This window comes from Propithecus coquereli, unplaced genomic scaffold (assembly GCF_000956105.1).
Source record: "Propithecus coquereli isolate 6110/MARCELLA unplaced genomic scaffold, Pcoq_1.0 Scaffold14, whole genome shotgun sequence".
Lineage (NCBI taxonomy): Eukaryota > Metazoa > Chordata > Mammalia > Primates > Indriidae > Propithecus > Propithecus coquereli.
Window position 1 is genome coordinate 5,285,098 of NW_012138302.1, and position 13,232 is coordinate 5,298,329.

Genomic DNA, 13,232 nt, shown 5'->3' on the forward strand with positions numbered 1-13,232 from the left:
AAGCTAGAATAATGTGCAAAACTTTTTTCACCTTGCTCATACCTTTAACACCTAGTGCATTATATCTGCAAATAATATACTTTCAACATCTTCGTTGAAGGTAGGTAAATTATTTTGCTCTTATGTATAATTTTTTATTATTGGTATTTTAAAGCAGACAGATATACTAATTTTTTAATAAGACTTTATGACTTTAATGTTTAAATTGTGTGGTGGTCATTGTATATAAAACCACATATATAAAAAAGTGATCCATTGAAATATTTATTAATAATTATGATCCTATTTTGAAATATGCTATTAAAAACAAACCATCCTCATAAATAATTGCTGTCTTCATATGGTATTCTGCTTTAATAAATAATGTAAAATTAGTTGGCAAAAGTATCTTAGAACCTTTGTTTTTATATCTTATCCTTTAATATTTGGCTACTTAAAGCATGTCAAATCTAAGATTTCTTCAAATGTTTTGTTTGCAGGGCTAAAAGATCACTGAAATTGGATGGTCTGGTAGAAGAAAATGTAAGTATTTGCTTAAGAGTTTGTGATTGCATGATATGATTATGTTTTTAATTTTTAACTACTGATTTTCCTTGCTAAATGTAAAAATTATCAAAACACAATGTGATATGATTGATACACCACTTTCTGTATATAAAATATTTTTTGTAAATCTAATATGTGGAAGTTTCTGGTCAGTTCGAGGTGCTCATTTAAGAAAAAAATTATTTAAAAACCTTAAAGAAATAGTTTAGTAGAAATTAATTCACTATTTGTAGAAAAAAAGTAGTCTGCCACTTAAATGTACAAAAAACAATATGGAACAATAGCAATACCTTTAATCTGCATACTGTAATCTGCTAAAACGAAATAAAAACATTAGCATTTTTATGTCAAAAATGTAATTACCTCCCTCAGTTATGTGGGCATGGATTAAATGACAAAATACTAACATTGTAATAAATTTCACCATAGTTATCACAATAAAAATAAAATCGTAATGTTGCTATACTTTTGTAAATCTAGTCATAGCACATTCCCAGTGCCAGCATGTCATGACATATGTTAGTTTATTATCTTTTCATACCAACTATGGATCTAGATACAAACACTAATACTCAGTAATCTTAAATGCAAGTAAAGTGGTAAGAAAGTAAATTAAAACAAATAGCTAGTAAATAAATGGGCTCCCACAAAATCTCATATGTGAATGCCATTTCAAGAAATGGTTTTATATGGAATTTCTCTTTGGAAGACTCAGTGGTATTTAACAAAACAGAAATTTACCATTTAAAAAACTTCTTAGGTGCTTTTTTAAAAATTTTAAACAAAGGTGGCAAAATACTGCAATGACACTAAAAAAATCATTAACAGCGTAATTAGCAATTTAGAGTACCATTATCCAACTTGTTCTGTGCAGAATGCAGCTGTGACTGTAATTCTGCATCTGTTTCTTTGGTCAGAATGGTATTTTGGTAGATGAGTAGTCCAGCTTGAAATGAAATACTGTTCTTTCCTGCCCCAAAACTGTTCTTTGGGAGATGGTAACATTATTTGAATGGAAAAGAATGACCATTTCAGAATCCATTCTCTCCATGAAGTAAATGGTCATCATGGCAGGCTTTCTATCCATTTTTTCTTCAGATGAAGATGTGTCAAGGTAGCCAATGCCACAGCTGATATCCTGTATTGGAAAAATACATTGTTACGTTTGGCCCAGTTCTGTACCTTTAAACCAATTGACTTAGCTCAGTACCACATGGCCACCACTTGCTCAAAGCTGGTTTCTAGCATCCTAGCCTGGGCCTTTCTTCAACATTTTCCTTCTATTTCCTGAGCTATTTCTGATATTTTCAGCTTTTGTACTCTCATCATCTGTTTGTAGCTCTATATTTACATCTTAGATCTAGCAGCTATTCTATTCTGGTGTTAAGTTTGAGCTTCTCTCCTTGGCTCCATATAGGAGAGCTGCCTGGAAAGTATCCAGCCATATAATATGAAAAATGTAGTATGAAATGACTGGATACTTTCTGGGCAGCCCTCGTATACTTCATCTACTCCAGTAACAGCTTAGCCCTAAAGCAGCCCGACTCCTAGTTATCTACTCCCATGGCCCATGGTCCCATTGAGGCTGCCTTAGCTCATACAAAAGGAAATTGGACATTCAAAATATATACCTGTAATTCTAGGAGTAGTTAATTGTTGTGAAGCTATAGAGGAACTAGTAGTAACTTCGTAGTCATTTTGCCTTGCCAATATGATGCTGCTGAAGGAAAAAAACTCTGGTGTCCAAGGAGAAGAGATGGTCCTCATATGCCGATTGGTTGAAGTGGAGTCATTTATCCTAAGCTACTGCTATTTCCTCTCCCAGAGATGTTTGGAACTCCCACCTCCCAGTGTTCCTAATGCACCTACACACCTTCATAGAGATTAATGCTCCACCATGTTTGGACAAGGTTTCAAATATCGTGTTCTATTATTGTCAGTAAGAAACTTCTGGCCGGGCGCGGTGGCTCACGCCTGTAATCCTAGCACTCTGGGAGGCCGAGGTGGGTGGATCGCTCAAGGTCAGGAGTTCGAGACCAGCCTGAGCAAGAGCGAGACCCCGCCTCTACTAAAATTAGAAAGAAATTAATTGGACAACTAAAAATATATATAGAAAAAATTAGCCAGGCATGGTGGCGCATGCCTGTGGTCCCAGCTACTCGGGAGGCTGAGGCAGAAGGATTGCTTGAGCCCAGGAGTTTGAGGTTGCTGTAACGTAGACTGATGCCACGGCACTCACTCTAGCCCGGGCAAAAAGAGTGAGACTCTGTCTCAAAAAAAAAAAAAAAAAAAAAAAAACTTCTAAGTCTGATTATTCCCATGGCATAATCCTGTCTATCTAATTCCAGAACATTTCCATCACCCCCAAAATAAACCCCACACCTATTAGTAGTTAGTCTCAATTTCTTCCTCCCCCATCCTCTGGCAGCTACGAATCTACTTTTTGTCTCTATAGATTTGCCTATTCTAGACATCTCATATAAATGGAATCATAGAATATGTACCCTTTTGTGTCTGGCTTCTTTCATTTAGCGTAACATTTTCAAAGTTAATCCATGTTGCAGCATGTAACAGTACTTCATTCCTTTTTGTGGCTGAATAATATTCCACTGTATGGATTATACTTACTAACTTTTGTTTATCCATTCCTCAGTTGAAGAACATTTGGGTTTTTTTTTTCTTTTACTATTATGAATAATGCTGCTATGAACATTGTTGTGCAAGCTTTTGTATGAACATGTTTTCAATTTTCTTCCTTTCTTTATTTTTTAGAGATGATCTTGGTCTTGCTCTGTGCCCAGGCCGGAGTATAGTGGGATCATAGCTCACTGCAACCTTGAACTCCTGTGTTCAAGCAATCTTCCCCCACCAGCCTTCCAAGTAGCTAGGATAACAGGCACACACCAACAAGCCTGGATAATTTTTTTTTTTTTTTAATTTTTGTGGAGACGAGGTCTCACTATGTTGCCCAGGCTGGTCTCAAACTCCTGGCCTCAAGTGATCCTCCCATCTCAGCCTCCCAAAGGGCTGGGATTATAGATGTGAGCTATGGTGCCCAGACTTTTTTCGGTTTTCTTAGTTATATACCTAGGAGTGGAATTGCTGGGTTATACAGTAATTCTATGTTTAACTTTTTAAGAAACTGCCAAGCTCTTTTCCACAGCACCTGCACCGTTTTACATTTTCACCAAAACTGTATGAGGATTACAATTTCTTTACATCCTGTCAATGCTTGTTATTATCTGACTTTTTTATTCTAGCCATGCTACTGGTTGTGAAGTGATATCTTCATTGTGATTTTGATTTGCATTTCCTCGATGACCAATAATGTTGAGCATCTTTTCATGTGGTTATTGGCCATCTTTTCTTTGGAGAAATATCTACTCAAATCCTTTGCCCATTTTTTACTGGGGTTATCTTTTTGTTGTTGACTTGTAGTTCTTTTTATATTCTGAATACCATCATTTTATAAAATATATGATTTGCAAATATTTTCTCCAAATCTGTGGATTATCTTTTTACTTTCTTGATAGTGTCATTTGACACACAAAGTTTTTAATTTTGATGAAGTTCAATTTTTTCATTGATTATCTTTTTGGTGTCATATCTAAGAAACTATTGTGTAATCTATGGCAACAGATTTTTATCTATGTTTCTTTCTAAGAGTTTTATAGTTTCAACTCTTACATGTAGATCTTTTATCCATTTTGAGTTAATTTTTATACATTGTATGAGGGTAGGAGTCAAATTCATTTTTTTGCATGTAGATATCCAGTTGTCTCAGCCACCATTTGTTGAAAAGGCTATTCTTTCCCCCATTGAATGGCCTTGGCACCCTCATCAAAAAATCAATTGATCATAAATGTGTGGATTTATTTCTGGACTCTCAAATCAATTCAATTCGTCTATATGTCTGTTCTTATGCCACTACCACACTGTCTTCGTTACTGTAATTTTTTTAATTTAAAAAATGTTTGAAATCAGAAAGTGTGAGTCCTCCAACTTTGTTGTTCTTTTTTTCTTTTTCTTTTTCTTTTGAGACAGAGTCTCACTCTGTTTCCCTGGCTGGGGTGAGTGCCATGGCATCAGCCTAGCTCATAGCAACCTCAAACTCCTGGGCTCAAGTGATCCTACTGCCTCAGCCTCCCGAGTAGCTGGGACTACAGGCATGTGCCACCATGCCCGGCTAATTTTTTCTATATATTTTTAGTTGGCCGATTAATTTCTTTCTAATTTTAGTAGAGGTGGGGGTCTCACTCTTGCTCAGGCTGGTCTTGAACTCCTGAGCTCAAACAATCTGCCCGCCTCGGCCTCCCAGAGTGCTAGGATTACAGGCGTGAGCCACTGCGCCTGGCCTTGTTGTTGTTTTTCAAGATTGCTTTGGCTATTCTGTATCTCTTGCAATTCCATGTGAATTTTAGGATCAGCTAGTCCATTTCTGGAAGAAAAAAAAAACAGTTGGAATTTTGATAAGAATTACATCAAATTTGCAGATCATTTTGAGAAAACTGCCATCTTAACAATAGTAAGTCTTCCAAATCATGAGCATTAGATATATTTCTATTTATTTATATCTTTAATTTCTTTCAACAATGTTTTATAGTTTTCAGTATACAAGTCTTATACTTTTTTTGGCTAAATTTATTGCTAAGTATTTTATTCTTTTTAATGCTGTTATAAATGAAATTGTTTCATAATTTCATTTTTAGATTAGTTATTTCTAGTGTACAGAAATGCAACTAATTTTTATATATGGATCATGTATCCTGCAACTTTGCTCAACTTGTTTATTAGCTCTAATTTGGGGTTTTTTGGTAGATTATTTAGGATATTCTATATATAAGATCATGTCATCTTCAAGTAAAGATAGTTTTACTATTTATTTCCTTTCTAATCTGATGCCTTTTATTTCTTTCTTTCTTTTTCTTTTTTTCCTATTATTTTCACCAGAACCTCTAGAACAATGTTAAATGGAAGTGGCAAGAACAGACATCCTTGTCTTATTCCTCATCTTAGGGAAAAAGCATCAATATTTCACCATTAAGTATGTTAGCTGTGGGCTTTTCATAGATACCCTTTATCAGATTGAGAAAATTTCTTTCTATTCCTAGTCGGTTGAGTGTTTTTGTCATGAAAGAGTGTTAGCTTTTGTCAAACACTTTTTGTGCATAATTGTGATGATTATGTGTTTTTTTCTTTTATTCTCTTAATATGATATAGTATTACATTGACTGGTATTTTTATGTTGGACCAACCTTGCATCCCTGGGGTAAATTCCACTTGGACCTGATGTATAATTTTTTTATATGCCGCCACTTTTAATTTGCTAAGATTTTTGCATCTGTATTCATAAGGGATATTGTTCTGTAATTTTCTTGTGATGTCTTTGTCTGGTTCTGGTATTAGGGTAATATGAATTAGGAATTCTTCCTTCCTATTTTTTGGATGAGTTTGAGAAGGATTGGTGTCAATTTTCTTTAAAAATTGATAGAATTTGCCAGTGAAGTTATCTGGTCCTGGGCTTTTCTTTGTTGGAAATTTTTTGAATAGTAATTCTATTTCTTTAAATGCTATTGATCTATTCAGATTTTCCAGTGCTTCATGATTCAATCTTGGTAGGTTGTGTGTTCCTGGAAATTGTTCAATTCATCTATATTATCTAATTTGTTAGCATACAATTGTTCATAGTATCCCTTTATGATCCCTTTGATTTCTTTAAGGTCATTAGAAACATCCCTTCTTTCATTCCTGATTTTAATAATTTGAATCCTCTTTCTTTCTTCCATTCTTTGTCAGTCTGGCTAAAGATTTGCCAATTTTATCGATCTTTTCAAAGAACTGACTTTTGGATTCATTGATTTCTCTATTGTTTTTTTCTCTATTTCATCTGTTTTCTCTTTAATATTTATTATTTCTTTCCTTCTGCTTGCTTTGGGTTTGGTTTGCTTTTCTTTTTGTGGTTTCTTAAAGTGGAAGTTTAGATTATTTAAGAGCTCTCTTTTTTAATGTAGTTATTTGCAGCTATAAATTTCCCTTTGAGTGCTGCTTTCACTGCATCTCTCAAGTTTTTGTATGTTGTGTTTTGTTTTTGTTCTCAATGTGTTTGTAATTTTCCTTTTGATTTCTTCTTGAATCCATTGGTTATTTAGGAATGCATTGTTTAATTTCCACATATTTATGTATTTTCTAAATTTCCTTCTGATAGTTTTTTTTTTTTAGACAGAGTCTCGCTCTGTTGTCTGGGCTAGAGTGCCATGGCGTCAGTTTAGCTCACAGCAACCTCAAACTCCTGGGCTCAAGTGATCCTCCTGCCTCAGCCTCCCAAGTAGCTGGGACTATAGGCGTGCACCACAACGCCCAGCTAATTTTTTCTATTTTTAGTAGAGATGGGGTCTCACTCTTGCTCAGGATGGTCTGAAACTCCTGACCTCAAGCAATCTTCCCACCTCAGCCTCCCAGAATGCTAGGATGTTATTAATTTTTTTCTTTATTCCATGTGACCAGAGAACATTCTTTGTATTATTTCAACCTTTTTAACTATATTGAGACTTGTTTTATGGACAGACATATCATCTATGCTGCCAAATGTTGTATGTGCACTTGAGGAGAATGTGTATTGTGTTTTTGTTGGGTGGCAGGAGGATTCTGTAGATGTCTGTTATGTCTAGTTGGTATATAGCATTGTTCAAGTATTCTACTTCCTTAGTGATTTTCTGTCTAGTTTTTCTATCCATTATTGAAAGTGGGGTGTTAAAGTTTCTGATTATTAGAGTTGACTTTTCAATTTTTCCATTCCAATTCTGCCAGTTTTCATTTTATGTATTTTGGGGCTGTCTTGTTAGATGTATATATGTTTATAATTGTTATTTCTTCTTTTTCTAGTTTTTTTCCCCAGTACAATGAATATTCCTTGTATTTTCTCAGAAAAAAAGAGGAGGAGGGGGAAAGGGTCAGCATGTATTACAATAGTATAGCAGAAGGGAAAGGAAGTACCTTTTACAGCAAATCAGCCATCAAATAAACATACTCCAGTGATAGAGTCACCAAAATCCAAAGGAGCTCAATCTTCTGGCAGTTCAGTAACAAGGGAACGGGATCAGGGAATGAACAGACAGGTACATACTCTCCTACCCTCCATTCTTCCCTCCTCATGAATTCAAAATTTTAGACAAAGCTTTGGTTTCTATCAATAAACATGGAGTTATGTTTATTCACCTCCTATTAATCTTGTGGCCACTTTGCCAGATTTTTTGTGCCTGTATAAAAGTTCCTGAGTGACCTGAATACATTCATCTTCCTTTTCTTGGCCTCCCACCCAGGATCAAACATGTATCACCCAATACAGTCCATTGCATTTGCCTTATTTTAACAAAGTGATGTAAGTTTATAGTTATCTTACAGCATATAAATGAACCTCCCTTTCTCTTTAGCTACTATGACCACATGATCACTATTGCAACAGGGCAGGACACTGGCTCCAGATACTATAAAAAAGCTCTTGCTAATGAGTCTCTCTAGAAGCCAAGCAGGTAAAGTCCAGAATTTTGAAAGATTAAGAATTTTAGGCCAGGCGCGGTGGCTCATGCCTGTAATCCTAGCTCTCTGGGAGGCCGAGGCGGGAGGATTGTTTGAGCTCAGGAGTTCGAAACCAGCCTGAGCAAGAGCGAGACTCCGTCTCTACTAAAAATAGAAAGAAATTAATTGGACAACTAAAAATATATAGAAAAAACTAGCCGGGCATGGTGGCGCATGCCTGTAGTCCCAGCTACTCAGGAGGCTGAGGCAGGAGGATCGCTTGAGCCCAGGAGTTTGAGGTTGCTGTGAGCTAAGATGACGCCACGGCACTCTAGCCCGGGCAACACAGTGAGACTCTGTCTCAAAAAAAAAAAAAAAAAAAAAGAATTATAGTCCTTGTTTTATACATTCATTTCTGGGCAGCACAGATGGGTACATATTATTCTAAAACCCTATGCCTACCAACTCAGATTTTTATACACACACACTCTCTCTCTCACACACACACAAACACACACATCCACACAAATGTCCATGGTAGACCTAGTTTAATCTCAGTAAAGGGTGGGTCTGGTGTGTGAAAAAAATTCCATGCCCTAGGATTAGAGGTTTGAAATAAGGAATACCTTATTATATATGTAGACACCCTCATCTAACCTTGGCATCTTCTCTAGGCCTTTCACCTGGCCCAGGCTCTAACCTCTCTGCACCACTTTCCTATTCACACTCATTTCCAATCTTCCAGTAGAAGGAGATCAAGTCATGTGGTCAACCAACTAAAACCAAGTATTCCAAGAAACATTATCAAGCTAGAGGAGTTCCAAGAAGACACTGGTAGAAAAGCTAGCTCTTACTGACAAAAATGAGGTAATTCAATAGGCCGTATAACTCCAGGTGGTTGTTCTTTGTGGTGATAAAACAACAACAAAAAGTATTCCTGCTGTGCAGACCTGGAGCTGCTACCAAATTATCCCTGAGATTGCTCACGTACCTGAGAACGGAGTGCAGAAGTGAGAGCCTTAGATTAAAATATATAAAAATACAAAACCATGATATTTGTATTAAGAAATAAAAAGTTAAAATGCACAAGATACATCATTTGCACACATCTAGTGCTGTTAACCTGCTGGAGAAAGTGGGAACCAAGATGCAGTTATTCAATGGAGCAAATAAATAAAATCACAGTGGCCCAGAATGGGGAGGGAGTAAGCTTAGGAGTTGCAGGTCTGCAGCTGTTCCCCCAACCACCCCTTTTGCCTGTCATCACACCCATTGCTTGGGACAGTTCCCAGCTTCCCGTCCCAAGAATGGGCTGTAAGGAGACACATGGAAAAGCCCTGCTCTAATCTATCTACCTGAGAGAGTCCATGTAGTGGCTTCTAGGTGGGGTCTATCAATCTGGCTTGATGCTTAATCTTTTCATTCTGGCATAGGAAATATTATTATATATCCACCTTTAAAAGGAAAACAACTTCCCTATCCAGGCCACCTTCAAAAGCGGAAAATTGTCTAGTGGAGCCTCAGATAAAGCATGCAGATTCTAGGGAGATCTTCCACAAAAGCACTCGCCTTTGTTTGTTTGAATAGCATGTTTGGAATTCCTTTGGCTTCTCCCCTCTTCCCGCCAAGGAGGGAAGAGAGGGTGATGCTATGGGTCCTGGACTGAGATACATGGCAGTGCCAGTACTCTCTGCCTGCCCCATCATACTTTCTCCACTCTTTTCTACTTAAGTGAGGGAATATATTAGTTAAGTGAGGAAACTGAAGTTCAGGTGAGTGGTGTGGACACGATAGCATAGCTAGGAAGCAGCAAAACCATTATATGAGCCCAGGCTTTCTGACTTTAAGTCTGGTGCTCCTTCCATATACCACAGCTATTTTCCCTTTAGAATAATTGTTTAAATACTTTGTGAATCTTCATTCTCTTTGGAAAAATCTTATCTCTAATACTGTTTTTGGTTCATATTATCTTTAGCAGCAGACTTAATTTATTAATAATCATTTTAAATATTGGATCATTAGATGGGAAAAAAGAAAGTCTTTAATAAATGGTAAATTTATGGAAAAAATTAACCTCACTTCTCATACAAAATTCATATATACTTTATATCTCACTTTATAAACAAAAATTAATCTTAGAAAGATCATAGGCTTTACTTACTTTAGTAAAACCAAAAACATAAAGCTTCTGGAAGAAAATATAAGAAACAATCTTTGCAACCTTAGACTAGGCAAACATTTCTTAAGACACAAAAAAAATCCTTATCACAAAAGATAAATTGAATTTTATTAAAATTAAACATTTCTGCTCATCAGAAGACATCATTAAGAAAATGAATAGGCAAGCCATGGACTGAGAAGAAAATATTTGCAATGCATGTATCTGACAAAAGGCTTTTATCCAGAATATATAAATAAACAATAAACAGACAATCCAATAAAAGTGCAACAGCTTGAATAGACATTTCACAAAAGAAAACATTTAAATGGATAATTAGCCCACACAAAAAATGTGCCCACTGTCATTAATCATTAGAAATACGAATTAAAACCACAAAAGGATACCACTTCCACTGACTAGAATAGCTAAAGAATGACAGCTTTTAACTCACTAGTATGGCTAAAGCAAACAAAACCCACTAAAGGTTGGTGAGGATGTGAAGCAGCAGGAATTCACATATACTAATGGGGGTTTTAAATGGTACAAACACTTTGGGGAACTATTTAGTTTTTATATATATAAAATTAAACCTCTATCTGTCCTATAACTTAGTAATTCCACTCCTAGGTACCTGCAAAGAAATAAAATGATATATTTGCAAAAGACATGTACAAGAATGTTCTTAGCAACTGAATTCATAATAGTCCCAACTAGAAACAACAAACATGTCCACAAACAGGAAAATGAAAAGCAAATTTGGGTATATTGACATGAAGGAATACTACTCAACAATAAAAAGGAACACATTACTAACATAAGCAACAATGTAGATGATCTCAAAAACATGTTAAACAAAAGAAGCCAAACACAAGAGTTATGTACTTTATATGAAGTTCAAGAATAGTCAAAACTATGTATGGTTATAGTAATTAGAAAGTGGTCACCTCTGGGATGGGGAGTGGGAATTGACTGGAAGGGGACACAAGGCACCCTCTGGGATGATCAAAATATATATCTTGGGTAGTTGTATCAGTGTATACAACTGTCAGAACTCATTAAGCTGAATAAAATCTGTGCATTTTATTGTATATAAATCATACTATAGTGAACAAAAAAATCTAGGGTGGAATTTGTCTCATCTCCTGAAAAATACAAGGTTATATGAATGAGAAATAGCCATGATGGGAAACAGCCATAAAAATATTTCATAAAAAAATTCTTGATGCTCCTGAGCCCACTAAAAACAAAACAAAACAAAAAAATCTTGAGAATTATAGTGCAAGAGAGTAACAGTACAGTAATGATATCTTTATTATTAAAATTAACATTTTAATATCTTAAGATTATAAAAAATAAGCACAAATAGAATAACCAGTGCATCAACTTTATAGTCAATATTTTATTTTTCTTGCTAAATTTTTTTATCAAGGTGAAATTTACATATCATTAAATTCACAGATCTTGAGTGTACAATTCAATGACCAGTATAGCCCTGTGTATCAAACCCTTAATCAAGAAATAGTGCATTTCCATTACCACAGATCTAATGTATTGGTCATATTCTTTCCCTGCTATCTCTGTAAGATCACTGAGGTAAGTGCAAAATGCTATTGTTCTCCATAGCTACCATAAAAACAGCAAGACCCCAACATTTTTAGGGCCATTAAGGATGGTAATTGTGGCAGCTGATAGGAATTTAGTTGATATCTAGCAGTCTTCTAAGAATCCTAGGCCCAAATTGTGAAAAGTCTCTGAGGGCAGCTAGTATTTAAAGTTTTCTAATGTAAATTCCATAATTAGTACTAGTAGTACATAATAATTATATCTTAGGTGGGATATTCCAATAACCTAACTAACCAGTATAAGTTTATAAAGAATTATCTCCTTTTGGCTGCCCTTTTGTTTCTGGTTGGCCGAATACCTACGATAATCTGTTTTAAATATTTCAGCATAGGCTAGTAGTTTATAATAATAATAACAGATCCTTTATATCCCATATTTCATCCTAAAAGAACCCTTACTTAGTACTTTCTAGACTGTTTATAACAGGTAAATAATCAATAAAATGCAGGCATCTTTTTGGTAGAATATGCTTTAAACAAGGTGAAGAAGCAAGCCACAATTTGTGAGAGATACGGAAGGAGAATGTCATATCTATTTGAAATTATAGAAAGAACATTCATTTTTTTTTTAGGCAGAAAATCAATGCCCAAATTTTAGTTTTGCTAATGTTCAAGGTTTGACCTCCTTACAAAAAGTACAGTGGCATTTAGATTGATCATAGAATCTTAGAATGTGGCATTTTTTTTGTTTAGTAGCAGTGTTAAATATCTCTGAGTCAGTAAATATTAGAAGCAGTTGTAAATTATTAAAGAAGTGGTTGTGACATCTATTTTTTTTTTAACGTTTTGTTTACATCCTGAATCCTTTCTTTTTCCTAGCCAAATCTATTCCTCTCTTCTCACTTTTTCTTCCTCTGTTTTTCTAAAGGGTCTGCTAGGTAGCACTCATCCTTGCTGATTGGAGAGTGCTGACTTCTCAATTAGTAGCTCAGTCTTCTCTCAAATCCCATTTTTCTTAATTCTTCCTGTTGTGGGAGATTCATGAATAGGCTAAGACCTTCAAAGTTTGGGTTATGGCAGAATGCAAATTCTTAGATGGATTCTAGGATCACTTTTAATCTTCAAAGATTGAAAGTTAGAAGACCTTGAAAGTAAAATCTTGAGGGAAAGAAAATTTAGGGATGTAAGGCTATGCCTTTGTGTGTACCTGTAGGGCAAATATATAGAAATACATTATTTACTTAAGAATATTTAATGGAATAATAGAGAAAGGTAACTTTTCAGTTTTCCTTCTATGTATAGTGTTGTAGAAAGATATTTTCCTTTTAACCTACATAAATGACCAAAAAAAAGGAGAGAAGCCTCAGTATTTTTAAAGGGACGCCAAATACACACACACACACACACACACACACACACACACACACACACACACACGGTTATTTTCT

General features: G+C 35.3%; 1 protein-coding gene across 1 annotated transcript in view; it reads left to right on the forward strand.

Annotated features, from left to right (window-relative positions):
* The first annotated feature begins 486 nt into the window (after nt 1-486).
* Nucleotides 487-13,232, forward strand: part of ITGB3BP (integrin beta 3 binding protein (beta3-endonexin)) — a 66,044-nt gene continuing 53,298 nt past the window's right edge. The window contains exon 1 of the mRNA XM_012639486.1: nt 487-522. The gene's annotated coding sequence lies outside the window, so the exon portion shown is untranslated. The remainder of the gene's footprint in view (nt 523-13,232) is intronic.